We start from the raw sequence: 14,490 nt of genomic DNA, 5'->3' as shown, positions 1-14,490 counted from the left end.
TACTCACTTTTCTTTTTATGCCTTCGATGCTGGGGTGTCCATGCTAAGCTTTCTTAATCTGCTCCACAAGGGTGGGTTGTAATTTCAAATTTGACATAGTGCCTTCCATGACCATCATCAAGTTGAGTTTGGCAAATTCCTGTTGAAATTCAGGTCTCAAGTTTTGTAGATTGTTGTTGTCTGAGCTGGGGTTTCGACTAAGAGCATCTGCCACTACATTTGCTTTTCTTGGATGGTAGTGGATGCCTACATCATAATCTTTCACCAATTCCAACCAGCGCCGTTGCCGTAAATTGAGCTCTGGCTATGTGAAAATATATTTGAGACTTTTGTGGTCTGTATATATTTCACAACGATTTCCAAGAAAGAAGTGTCTCCACTCTTTGAGTGCATGAATGACTGCTGCCAATTCTAAGTCATGAGTGGGATAATTTTCTTCATGCTTTCGAAGTTGTCTGGAAGCATATGCAACTACCTTGCCTTCTTGCATTAGCACGCATCCGAGGCCTTTCCGGCATGCGTCGCAATATACTTCAAAATTTTTGTGTATGTCTGGTATAACTAATACTGGTGCTGTTGTTAATTTCTTCTTGAGTTCTTGGAAACTTTTCTCGCACGCTTCAGTCCATACAAATTTCTTATCCTTCTTGAGTAATTGTGTCATTGGTTTTGCTATGGTGGAGAATCCCTCAATGAACCTTCGGTAGTATCCAGCCATTCCCAGAAAACTTCGAACATCCGTTACGTTGGCTGGTGGTTTCCAGCCAAGTACAGCCTTAACCTTTTCTAGGTCCACGGCAACACCTTCTTGGGTCAATACGTGGCCTAGAAAGCCGACCTGTCTTAACCAAAATTCACATTTGCTAAATTTGGCATATAATTGGTGTTTCCTTAATTCTCCCAGTACAATCTTGAGATGTTCTGCATGCTCTTCTGGTGTCTTAGAGTATACCAGAATATCGTCTATGAACACCACAACAAATTTGTCCATAAATTTCATAAACACTTTGTTCATGAGGTGGACAAAATATGCGGGGGCGTTTGTTAGTCCAAATGGCATTACTGTAAACTCATATAGTCCGTATCTGGAGGTGAATGCTGTCTTAGGGATATCTTCTGTCCGGACTCTTAATTGATGATATCCTGACCTTAAATCAATTTTTGAGAAAACTTTGGCTTGTGCGAGCTGGTCAAATAAATCATTTATCCATGGCATCGGATATTTATGTTTGATGGTGACCATATTGAGTGCTTGATAGTCTATGCAAAATCTCAGTGTCCCATCCTTTTTCTTGGCAAATAATACTGGTGAACCCCAAGGTGAGGAGCTGGCTCGTATAAATCCTTTCTCCAGTAATTCTTTTATTTGCTTCTTTAATTCTACCAACTCGGAGGGTGCCATCCTATAGGGTTTCTTGTAGATGGGGGTGGTTCCAGGTGCTAGTTCAATGCTGAACTCTATTTCCCGGTCTGGCGGCATGCCTGGTAGTTCTTCGGGAAATACATCAGGGAACTCGCACACCACTGGAACTTTGCTTAACTCTGAGGTGTCCACCTTGTTCAATCTTAGTTGTCGTGATCCTGGTCTTTCTTGAGCTGCGACTTTTATTGTCTTCCCGTGATGATGAGTGAGGATTACAGTCCGATTGAAGCAATCGATAAATCCTTTGTTGGTGGTTAACCAATCCATTCCTAGGATAACCTCCAGTCCTTTATTTTCCAATACGATGAGGTTTGCTTGAAACTTCAGTCCTCTGAGCTCAATAACCACACCTTGGCAGTAACTCTGAGTGATTTGCTTATTCCCGGGGGACTTGATGATCATGGATTTTTCCAAAGGGAGCATCGAAAAATCATGTTGCAAAGCAAAACTCTTCGAAATGAACGAGTGAGAAGCTCCAGAATCAAACAAAACCGTGGCGGGTATTGTGTTGACAGGGAACGTACCGAGTACGATATCCGGGGCATTTTGTGCTTCCTCCATGGTCACATGGTTCAGGTGACCCTTCTTGTGATTGTTATTGGGGTTGAAGTTGCTACGCTTGGGTGCTGAATTGTTCCCATTGTTGTTCGGCTTTGGGGTCGTGTTTCTTGGCTTTGGGCACTATTTAGCATAGTGTCCTTCCTCTCCACAAGCATAGCAAGTAACACCTAGGCGATATGTGAAATCCTTGTCCCTTGCGTGAAATTTTTTGATTGGGCACGGAACATTGTTTGTGGGTCGGTTTGCTCCATTCTTCTAAGGGTCAGTCTCGTGCCGTCTGTTGCGAGCATGAGTAACCTGGTCCCTTTTCCGCTTGCGAATTTCCTCCAAGCTGTGGCGGTCCTTTTCCAATGTAATGTCCTTGTCCACAAGAGTTTTGAAGTCCGTAAAGGTGTGTACGACCAGCTGGCATTTAAGTGATGGTGCTAGACCATCCAGAAACTTCTCCATCTTTTTGTTCTCCGTCATATGCTCTTCGTTGGCATAACAAGATAATAGGGTAAATTGACTATTGTAATCAGTCACTGTCATGCTTCTCTGCTTGAGGTCATCAAATTCCCTTTTCTTGATCTTCATAATGCTTCTGGGAATGTGCGCCCCACGAAATCCCTCTTTAAAATCTTCCCATGTGATATTATTTTCATTGTGGTGCATGTGTAGGAAATTCTCCCACCATGATGCGGCTGCTCCCGTGAGATAGTGAGGTGCATAAAGTACCTTCTCACAGTCTGAACACTGTGCAATAATCAACTTCCTCTCAATGTCTCGAAGCCAATCATCGACCTCAAGAGGTTTATCAGTGTGAGAGAATGTTGGGGGACGCGTCTTTTGTAATTCAGACAATTTAGAGTGCTGCTGATATGTCTCACGATGATTCCCCATATTGATGACATGGTTCATCATTTCTTGATGCTGCTGCTGGCTTTGCTCATAAAGGCGGCATACTTGAGAAAATGTTGTTTCACTGCCTTGCTGACTTGACTGTCCCAGTGTGAAATTGTTACTAGACTGGGCACCATAATTTTGTTCCGGCGGGTTTGGCTTGGAATGATTCCAGGGACGAGGCATTTTTCACTCTGGTGTAATTTTGCAAACTCATGAGAAAATTGAGTCATAAAAAAAATTCTACAGGCGGAAATTTTAAGAACTCTCAGAATTTTTTTCAAGATAAAACTCGATTGCGCATGGAGAAGGACCGCTTAGTACATATCTTACACGCAAGCCGTAATTATACAATACATCACTCAGGATGTGCGTACACATTCCTGACATGTTATTTAGGCTAGTGCACTTCTCCGAGATCCTACATGATGTGCACACAAACTACTTCTCACCAAACCTATGTACATATAAACATATCATACAAGCTGGCACATCACACTGCTGCTAGGCGTATTCAGTCGGAGATGGTGAAAACTTCCTTTGGCCCGCTGAGGGTAAGACCCAGTGGTGCTGGAGACTCAATCTCCTCCTTGCTAATAGGCTCAAGGCGCGAAGTACTGGGTTGAGGAGCTGGTGTAGGCATGATAGGTGGTGCGGCTCTGACGGGAGTAGGAGCAATGACCTGGTCAAACTCCTCAGTGGTAGGCAGGCGGCGAGCAGTGGCTAAGATGGTCGGTGTATAGGATGCTGAGGACGAGACGAACGTCAGTGGTGGTGCCATATGGAGGAGCTCCCTCCTGTTGGCGGAGCAGCCGTGGATGGAATCCATGCGAGCAGCTACGAAGTCGTCCACGAGGTTGTCGAAAGCTGCCTCAAGTGCCCTGAGGTACTCAACAAGCATCTCAATAGGCTCATCTCTTTCTCCCCTGGCGCAAGCGAATGCATAGTGGCAAGTGTATGGCACGTGGCATGGGAGGTAGCGGTAGCGACGAGTTTTCAATGAAGGAAGAACGTCCCGGAGGCGAGCTATTGCCTCTCGGGCAGCCATCTGCATGGCATGCCTCTCCGTAGGCATGGCCCTCCTGACGAATCGGAAGCGGCGGAACTCGGCGCGTCCTCCCTTGAACTGAACTACGGCCTGGTACATAGACAAACTGTCGCTAAGCTTGTGTCGGTAGAGTGTGAACTCCGGACGGACTGATGGCCCGATCACGATCTTGGTGATGGAGATGAGGAGCTTGATAAACCCCTCAGGAACATTGGCGAACACCTGTGACTCATAATCGTTGCTCGCCATCTACAAAAGTAGACAAAATCCCGAATAGTCAAATCATAAATTTATGATGACCAACAAAAAATTGCTACAATATGTAGAATAATAAAATGAGTTAATAACCGATTAGCGATCGCACCTAGTGGCTTCCTATAGTCAGCCTGGCTCTGATACCAAGTTTGTCAGGACCGCCTTTCCAATAAAACATTTATTGAAAAGCTGACCTTTGTGTTGACCAGTACAGAAGAATCCTTTTTACTGGCAGACAAAACCTTGATACAGAAATCCAGCAGTACTAAATATTATACATGGTTGAGCCGAGGATGCTCAACAATTTATTACAAGCACGCCTATATTATACATAAAGGCGGGTATGACACAAGAGTATGGTGGCATAACTACTGACTCGTAATAAAAGTGGTGGTGGATATGTCACAGTGAGGTCGGTGACATGACTCTGAAATCTATAGCTCATCAAGCGTCGGAGTGAGGCTTGATGATTTTATTTGGTAGCAGAAGCGTATATAATACAAGTGAACAACTCTAGGGTCGCACGTGACTGACTGGGACTCCTCTAGGCGTCGGACTCGCTATCGAACTCTTCATCCATAAGATCGCCTTCGTCAACATCTGGCCAAATCAACAAGACAGGTGAGTACTTTGAATGTACTCGCAAGACAGTTCGGACATAAGAAATAACGGATGTAAACATGATGCACATGAGCAGATTAGTATGCGCAATCAAGTAATAGATTTGCATTGCATGGTAAATAAAAGGAAGTCAGGTGGTAGCCTCCCGAAATCCCAATAAAATAACAGGAGACCGATCGGGTGTCTGAAGCGACACCTTGAAAGGTAAAAGTAAATTAACATGCCGCAGTCGGGCGTCAGGGCGACACCACATAAAGGGCTTATATTGAAAAGTAAATGACAGAACGTGCCACAGTCGGATGTCTATGAGACATCGCATAAAGGGATTATATCAAAAGTAAATAACAATAATGCCACAGTCGGACATCTGAGCGACATCACATAAAGGGCTTATATCAAAAGTAAATAACAATAATGCCACAGTCGGACGTCTGAGCGACATCACATAAAGGGCTTATATCAAAAGTAGATAACAATAATGCCAAAGTCGGACGTCTGAGCGACATCACATAAAGGGCTTATATCAAAAGTAAATAACAATAATGCCACAGTCGGACATCTGAGCGACATCACATAAAGGGCTTATATCAAAAGTAGATAACAATAATGCCACAGTCGGACGTCTAAGCGACATCACATAAAGGGCTTATAGTTTATCATTCGAATTTAAATAGCTCATGAATTTAAATCATCACAAGGAAATACTCAGCATATAATAATGAACTGGTTAGTCCATTCACATGAATAACCTTCAGCCGAGTTTACCACTCTCAGTTTCATGTTTATTCTCCGGAGACGGTCGCGGGGTTGACACTGGGATTTGTCACTGATACTGACACTGACACTGAGATGATGTCCAAGTCCTTGCTCGTGGACTGGGATACTCGAATGGTTTTGACTCTGCAGAGTTTTTACTCTCTAACCATAGCCAACGGATTTTGGTAGTCACAAGGACTAGTTCTGTTTACGGTGTTTTAGAAGAAACACGTCTAACCAGTACACACGCATTCCACATTCTATTGCCAGGAATCACCCTCGGCAACGTTCAAGAAAAACCTTAAGACGGGGAGGCCACAACCTCGAATAGCATGGGATCAAATTTATATCACGCGCTCTAAGGGGTGCCCCCCTCTCGGTCCCAACTGGAAACACCCATGCCCCCTGACCGGATGATGGGCTTTAATCCAGGGCCATGGAACCCTCATCGCGGTCCCTCTATTTGGTGTGTACAAGGAAAGAGGTTTGCAACTTACTAAACCGCACTCTTTGCAGAAAACATGTGGCAGCACGAAGGGGAAATGAACGGGATCGAGACTTGACCCACGTTAGAACTGGAGTTAACGGTTGACATAAAACTGGCATGCTTCAACAATACCAGCTTGCAACCCATCATGTCACCACATGATCGTGTTATCTTATCATCATAAGGACAGATCGAACTTCGAAGCTCACCGATAGCTTGCCTTGCATGCACATAACATTCACAAATGCTTATATAAACATGCCATGAGAAAACTACTCGAGAAAACATGCAAAACACTCATCATATCAAAGGTTCAAACATGCTTGCCTGGTTCGGAGAAGTCGGAGTCTAGCTCGGCGAAGTTCGCGTCTCCTTTACCTCCTCCGGTATCTACGTATTAAAAGAAAATCAGATACTACATAAATACCGTGCTTGCACAAAAAAGTATCCCAAATATTTTTCAAATAAATATGAAAAAAAAACTAGACAGAAAAATAAAGATGTCAGAAAAGGATTCAAGTCAAAATCATCTTTTTTTAAAAGTTATAAGGGTTTTAGTCCAGGGACCTTTCTGTAATGAAACAGCAAGTTTCCAGGGTTTATTTTATAAAAAAACAGAAAACGTTTCAGTTAAGAATACGCCAGTCCAGAGGGGAGACGTATTTGGCCCGAAGGCATTTTCAGAAAACAGTTCGAAAAAGAGAAAAAGCCGACGGGGGGTCCCACCCGTCGGGTTTGAAAACCAAAACAGGGCACTGGCGCCCGAGGGCCGCGGTGGTCGCCGGCGGCGATCCATGGCGAGGCAAGGGGATCGGAGGGTACTAACGTGTTCACCGTGTTCTTCCGCACCTGTGGGTGGTGGAGTTGAGCGTCGGCGAGCACCACGTCGACGGCGGCCCCCCCCCAACTCCAGCGGACGGTGGTTCGGGCGAGGTTGGTTCTCGTCGAGGAGAGCTGCAGGCATCGAATTGAGGTTCGGGTTAGAGCATTGGGTGAAGTAGGAGACGACTGGCACGGTCTGGGAGGCGGGGGTGGTCTCACCAGAGCGAATTGCGCCGGAGCCCGAAGCGGATCGGGGCGGCCGAAGATGGAGAAGAAGACCTCCTCGAGGCCCTCCTAGTGGCTGGGCGTGGCTCTGGAGAGGTGGAGGGGTGATGCCTGGTCGAGATCGAGCTCGAGGCCCCCTTTTATAGCCGGCCCGAGGTGGTGCCCGAGAACGGGATAACTCCGGCGATGGTTACGGCGGTGGAGAGGTTGAACGGGCCATTTAGGTGATTGGGCAGCTTCGAGATGATCCACTGGCTCCACTCAAACGCTAACCTCGGTTGGATTTTGCCTGCTCCGTGGTTTCGACGGAACGGTGCCTCGCGGGCCCGTCGGCGGAAGAGAGCACGCCCTGTGCTTGCCAGGCCATGGTGAAGGTGCCGCAGCGTGCACATAGGAGGGGGTGGACACGCGGAGGCCTCTGGTGGCTTGGGCGGTGCCGGACGGCGCCGTAAGGCAGGGCCGGTCTCTGTTGGCCGCCACGGGTGGCTCTGCCACCGCAGAAGATGCCGGAGCTGGCGAGCCACGTCGCCACCGACGCCCGCGCCCGGCCAAGCGAGTGTGCGGCGCACTGGATAAGAAGGGGGAGCAGTGAGCATTGATCCAAGGAGGCTACTGGCGAGATTGTCGACGGGTTCTGACGAAACGACACTGTCGACTGAACCCAGACACTGAATCTCTGAGCTTTTCTGAATTCAGACAGAAACAGTGCATGCCAGGTGTTCGATGAAATGTTTTTTGCATGAGGAAAAAAATTTCTAGAGCTGATCTTCGGTTAGGTGGCCTCTTGGTGTATCTGGAAGCTGCATGAATTATCTCAGAATTTTTGGAAAAGGAAAAATATGAATTTCACCAAAAATGGCATTTCCGGTCCAAAATTGCGGTGGGCAAATTTTGAAAATTTTGAACTGAGGACAAGTGGATCTTGATGGGTCTAGGTTGAGGGTACTAAGGACTAGTCAGGGAAGTTTGTTTGGACTTAAAACCCCAAAGGAAACTTGTAGTTCCTTTGTAAATCACCTAGGTCCAAAATAATCACAGAAATAGTTTTGAGGTTAAAATAAATTGAATAAAAATCAAAAATGGCTTGAAACTTGCTGGAGGTGGGAGTCTTGACCTGATCCAAGGCAGGGATGGGTTTTGGAGGGCAATGTCAATATGTGACTTGGCAAAGGGGAAATTTTTGAATGGGAAAAGAATAAACCCAAAATCCCTAGGGTTTCTTCTTAATTTCAAAAAATAAATTTGTGTAGGGGCAAGACAAAATGAAAAGCTCTCAAGACCAAAAATCAAGGTTGAGAAGAGTACCAAAATATTTGTCATAAAAGTTTTGAGAGGGGGAGGTTTTAAGAAATTTTTTAAATAGCCTCCTTCAAATCAAATAAAGATTTTGATAAAAACCAAATCAAAATTTTTGGAGTGTCACAGCCGGTGACGATGGTGATCATGACGGTGCTTCGAAGATGGAGATCACAAGCACAAGATGATGATGGCCATATCATATCACTTATATTGATTGCATGTGATGTTTATCTTTTATGCATCTTATCTTGCTTTGATTGACGGTAGCATTATAAGATGATCTCTCACTAAATTTCAAGATAAAAGTGTTCTCCCTGAGTATGCACCGTTGCCAAAGTTCGTCGTGCCCAGACACCACGTGATGATCGGGTGTGATAAGCTCTATGTCCATCTACAACGGGTGCAAGCCAGTTTTTGCACACGCAGAATACTCAGGTTAAACTTTACGAGCCAAGCATATGCAGATATGGCCTCGGAACACTGAGACCGAAAGGTCGAGCGTGAATCATATAGTAGATATGATCAACATATTGATGTTCACCATTGAAAGCTACTCCATTTCACGTGATGATCGGTTATGGTTTAGTTGATTTGGATCACGTGATCACTTAGAAGATTAGAGGGATGTCTTTCTAAGTGGAAGTTCTTAAGTAATATGATTAATTGAACTTAAATTTATCATGAACTTAGTCCTGGTAGTATTAGCATATCTATGTTGTAGATCAAAAGCTCGCGTTTAGCTCCCCTGTTTTATTTTTATATGTTCCTAGAGAAAACTAAGTTGAAAGATGTTAGTAGCAAGGATGCGGATTGGATCCGTGATCTGAGATTTATCCTCATTACTGCATAGAAGAATTATGTCCTTGATGCACCGTTGGGTGACAAACCTATTGCAGGAGCAGATGCAGATGTTATGAACGTTTGCCTAGCTCAATATGATGACTACTTGATAGTTTGGTGCACCATGCTTAAACAGCTTAGAATCGGGACTTCAAAGACATTTTAAACGTCATGGACCATATGAGATGTTCCAGGAGTTGAATTTAATATTTCAAGTAAATACCTGAGTTGAGAGATATGAAGTCTCCAACAAGTTCTATAGCTAAAAGATGGAGGAGAATAGCTCAAGCAGTGAGCATGTGCTCAGATTGTCTGGGTACTACAATCGCTTGAATCAAGTGAGAGTTAATCTTCCAGATAAAATAGTGATTGACAGAATTCTCTAGTCACCATCACCAAGTTAGTAGAACTTCGTGATGAACTATAATATGCAAGGGATAACGGAAACGATTCCCAAGCTCTTCGTGATGCTGAAATCGACGAAGGTAGAAATCAAGAAAAGCATCATGTGTTGATGGTAAACAAAACCACTAGTTTCAAGTAAAGGGACAAAGGGAAGAAAGGGGAACTTCAAGGAACGGCAAACAAGTTGCTGCTCAAGTGAAAAACCCAAGTCTGGACCTAAGCCTGAAATTGAGTGCTTCTACTGCAAAGGGACTGGTCATTGGAAGCGGAACTACCCCAAGTAATCGGCGGATAAGAAGGATGGCAAAGTGAACATAGGTATATTTGATATACATGTTATTGATGTGTACTTTACTAATGTTTATAGCAACCCCTCAGTATTTGATACTTGTATTTGATACTTGTTCAGTTGCTAAGAATAGTAACTCGAAACGGGAGTTGCAGAATGAATAGAGACTAGTTAAGGGTGAAGTGACGATGTGTATTGGAAATGGTTCCAAGATTGATATGATCATCATCGCACACTCCCTACACTTTCGGGATTAGTGTTGAACCTAAATAAGTGTTATTTGGTGTTTACGTTGAGCATGAATATGATTTGATCATGTTTATTGCAATACGGTTATTCATTTAAGTTAGAGAATAATTGTTATTCTATTTACATGAATAAAACCTTCTATGGTTATGCACCCAATGAAAATGGTTTGTTGGATCTCGATCGTGGTGATACACATTTTCATAATATTGAAGCCAAAAGATGCAAACTTAATAATGATAGTGCAACTTATTTGTGGCACTGCCGTTTAGGTCATATTGGTGTAAAGCGCATGAAGAAAATCCATGCTGATGGGCTTTTGGAATCACTTGATTATGAATCAGTTGATGCTTGCGAACCGTGCCTCATGGGCAAGATAACTAAGACTCCGTTCTCCAGAACAATGGAGCGAGCAACTGACATATTGGAAATAATACATACTGATGTATGCAGTCCGATGAGTGTTGAGGCTCGCGGCGGGTATCGTTATTTTCTGACCTTCACAGATGATTTGAGCAGATATGGGTATATGTACTTGATGAAACATAAGTCTGAAACAATTTAAAAGTTCAAAGAATTTCAGAGTGAAGTGGAGAATCATCGTAACAAAAATAAAAGTTTCTACGATATGATCGCAGAACTAAAATATTTGAGTTACGAGTTAGGCCTTCAGTTAAAACAATGTGAAATAGTTTCACTACTCACGCCACCTGGAACACCACAGTGTAATGGTGTGTCCGAACGTCGTAACCGTACTTTATTAGATATGGTGCGATCTATGATGTCTCTTATCGATTTACCACTATCGTTTTGGGTTATGCATTAGAGACAACTACATTCACGTTAAATAGGGCACCATCTAAATCCTTTGAGACGACACCGTATGAACTATGGTTTGGCAAGAAACCTAAGCTGTCGTTTCTTAAAGTTTGAGGTTGCGATGCTTATGTGAAAAAGTTTCAACCTGATAAGCTCAAACCCAAATTGGAGAAGTGCGTCTTCATAGGATACCCAAAAATAAAATGTTGGGTACACCTTCTATCACAGATCCAAAGACAAGATATTCATTGCTGAGAATGGATCCTTTCTAGAGAAGGAGTTTCTCTCGAAATAAGTGAGTGGGAGAAAAGTAGAACTTGATGAGGTAACTGTACCTGCTCCGTTATTGGAAAGTAGTTCATCACAGAAATCTGTTCCTGTGACTACTACACCAATTAGTGAGGAAGCTAATGATGATGATCATGTAACTTCACATCAAGTTACTACCGAACCGCGTAGGTAAACCAGAGTGAGATCCACACCAGAGTGGTACGGTAATCCTGTTCTCGAGGTCATGTTACTTGACCATGATGAGCCTACGAACTATGAGGAAGCGATGATGAGCCCAGATTCCGCGAAATGGCTTGAGGCCATGAAATCTGAGATGAGATCCATGTATGAGAACAAAGTATGGACTTTGATTGACTTGCCCATTGATCGACGAGCCATTGAGATTAAATGGAACTTCAAGAGGAAGACGGGCGCTGATAGTAGTGTTACTATCTATAAATCTAGAATTGTCACAAAAAGGTTTTTCGACAAGTTCAAGGTGTTGACTACGATGAGAGTTTCTCACTCGTATCTATGCTTAAGTCTGTCCGAATCATGTTAGCAATTGCTGCATTTTATGAAATCTGGCAAATGGATAAACAAAATTACATTCCTTAATGGATTTATTAAAGAAGAGTTTTCTCAATCCTAAAGGTACTAACAAAATATGCAAGCTCCAGCGATCCACCTATGGACTGGTGCAAGCATCTCGGAGTTGGAATATAAGCTTTGATAAGTTGATCAAAGCATATAGTTTTATACAGACTTGCAGTGAAGCCTGTATTTACAAGAAAGTGACTGGGAGCATTACAACATTTATGATAAGTATATGTGAATGACATATTGTTGATCGGAGATAATGTAGAATTATTCTGCAAAGCATAAAGGAATGTTTGAAAGGAGTTTTCAAAGAAATACCTCGGTGAAGCTGCTTACATATTGAGCATCAAGATCTATAGAGATAGATCAAGACGCTTCATAAGTTTTTCAATGAGTACATACCTTGACAAAATTTTGAAGTAGTTCAAAATGGAACAGTCAAAAAGGAGTTCTTGCCTGTGTTACAAGGTGTGAAGTTGAGTAAGACTCAAAACCCGACCACGGGAGAAGATAGAGAGAGAATGAAAGTCATTCCCTATGCCTAGCCATAGGTTCTATAAAGTATGCCATGCTGTGTACCAGACCTATTGTATACCCTGCCCTGAGTTTGGCAAGGGAGTATAATAGTGATCTAGGAGTAGATCACTGGACATTGGTCAAAATTATCCTTAGTGGAATAAGGATATGTTTCTCGATTATGGAGGTGACAAAAGGTTCGTCGTAAAGGGTTACGTCGATGCAAGTTTTGACACTGATCTAGATGACTCAAAGTCTCAATCTGGATACATACTGAAAGTGGGAGCAATTAGCTAGAGTAGCTCCATGCAGAGCATTATTGATAGAAATTTGCAAAATACGTACGGATCTGAATGTGGCAGACCCGTTGACTAAACTTCTCTCACAAGCAAAACATGATCACACCTTAGTACTCTTTGGGTGTTAATCACATAGCGATGTGAACTAGATTATTGACTCTAGTAAACCCTTTGGGTGTTGGTCACATGTCGATGTGAACTATGGGTGTTAATCACATGGTGATGTGAACTATTGGTATTAAATCACATGGCGATGTGAACTAGATTATTGACTCTAGTGCAAGTGGGAGACTGAAGGAAATATGCCCTAGAGGCAATAATAAAGTTATTGTTTATTTCCTTATATCATGATAAATGTTTATTATTCATGCTAGAATTGTATTAACCGGAAACATAATACATGTGTGAATACATAGACAAACAAAGTGTCACTAGTATGCCTCTACTTGACTAGCTCGTTGATCAAAGATGGTTATGTTTCCTAACCATAGACATGAGTTGTCTTTTGATTAACGGGATCACATCATTAGGAGAATGATGTGATTTACTTGACCCATTCCGTTAGCATAGCACTTGATCGTTTAGTTTGTTGCTATTGCTTTCTTCATGACTTATACATGTTCCTATGACTATGAGATTATGCAAGTCCGTTTACCGGAGGAACACTTTGTGTGCTACCAAACGTCACAACATAATTGGGTGATTATAAAGGTGCTCTACAGGTGTCTCTGAAGGTACTTGTTGGGTTGGCGTATTTCGAGATTAGGATTTGTCACTTCGATTGTCGGAGAGGTATCTCTGGGCCCTCTAGGTAATGCACATCACCTAAAGCCTTGCACACATTGCAACTAATGAGTTAGTTGCGAGATGATGTATTACGGAACGAGTAAAGAGACTTGCCGGTAACGAGATTGAACTAGGTATTGAGATACCGACGATCGAATCTTGGGCAAGTAACATACCGATGACAAAGGGAACAACGTATGTTGTTATGCGGTTTGACCGATAAAGATCTTCGTAGAATATGTCGGAGCCAATATGAACATCCAGGTTCCGCTATTGGTTATTGACCGGAGACGTGTCTCTGTCATGTCTACATTGTTCTCGAACCCGTAGGGTCCGCACGCTTAAGGTTTCGATGACAGTTATATTATGAGTTTATGAGTTTTGATGTACCGAAGGAGTTCGGAGTCCCGGATGAGATCGGGGACATGACGAGGAGTCTCGAAATGGTCGAGACGAAAAGATCGATATATTGGACGACTATATTCGGACATCGGAAAGGTTCCGAGTGATTCGGGTATTTTTCGGAGTACCGGAGAGTTACGGGAATTCGCCCGGGAGTATATGGGCCTTATTGGGCCATACGGGAATAGAGGATAGAGGCCAAAAGAAAGGAGGCGCGCGCCCCCCCTCTGGTCCGAATTGGACAAGGGGTGCAGCCCACTTTTCCTTGTTCCTCTCCCCCTCTTTCCTTCTCTCCTACTCCAACAAGGGAAGGAGGAGTCCTGCTCCCGGTGGGAGGAGGAGTCCCCCCTTGGCGCGCCCTCCTCCTAGGCCGGCCGCCTCCCTCCCTTGCTCCTTTATATACGGGGGCAGGGGCACCCCATAGACACAACAATTGATCATTGATCTCTTAACCGTGTGCGGCGCCCCCCTCCACCATAATCCTTGCTAATATTGTAGCGGTGCTTAGGCGAAGCCCTGCGACGGTAGAACATCAAGATCGTCACCACGCCGTCGTGCTGACGGAACTCTTCCCCGACATTCTGCTGGATTGGAGTCCGGGGATCGTCATCGAGCTGAACGTGTGCTAGAACTTGGAGG

The sequence above is a fragment of the Triticum urartu genome, chromosome 7 (genome assembly GCF_003073215.2).
Source record: "Triticum urartu cultivar G1812 chromosome 7, Tu2.1, whole genome shotgun sequence".
NCBI lineage: Eukaryota > Viridiplantae > Streptophyta > Magnoliopsida > Poales > Poaceae > Triticum > Triticum urartu.
This window is presented reverse-complemented; position numbering follows the sequence as displayed.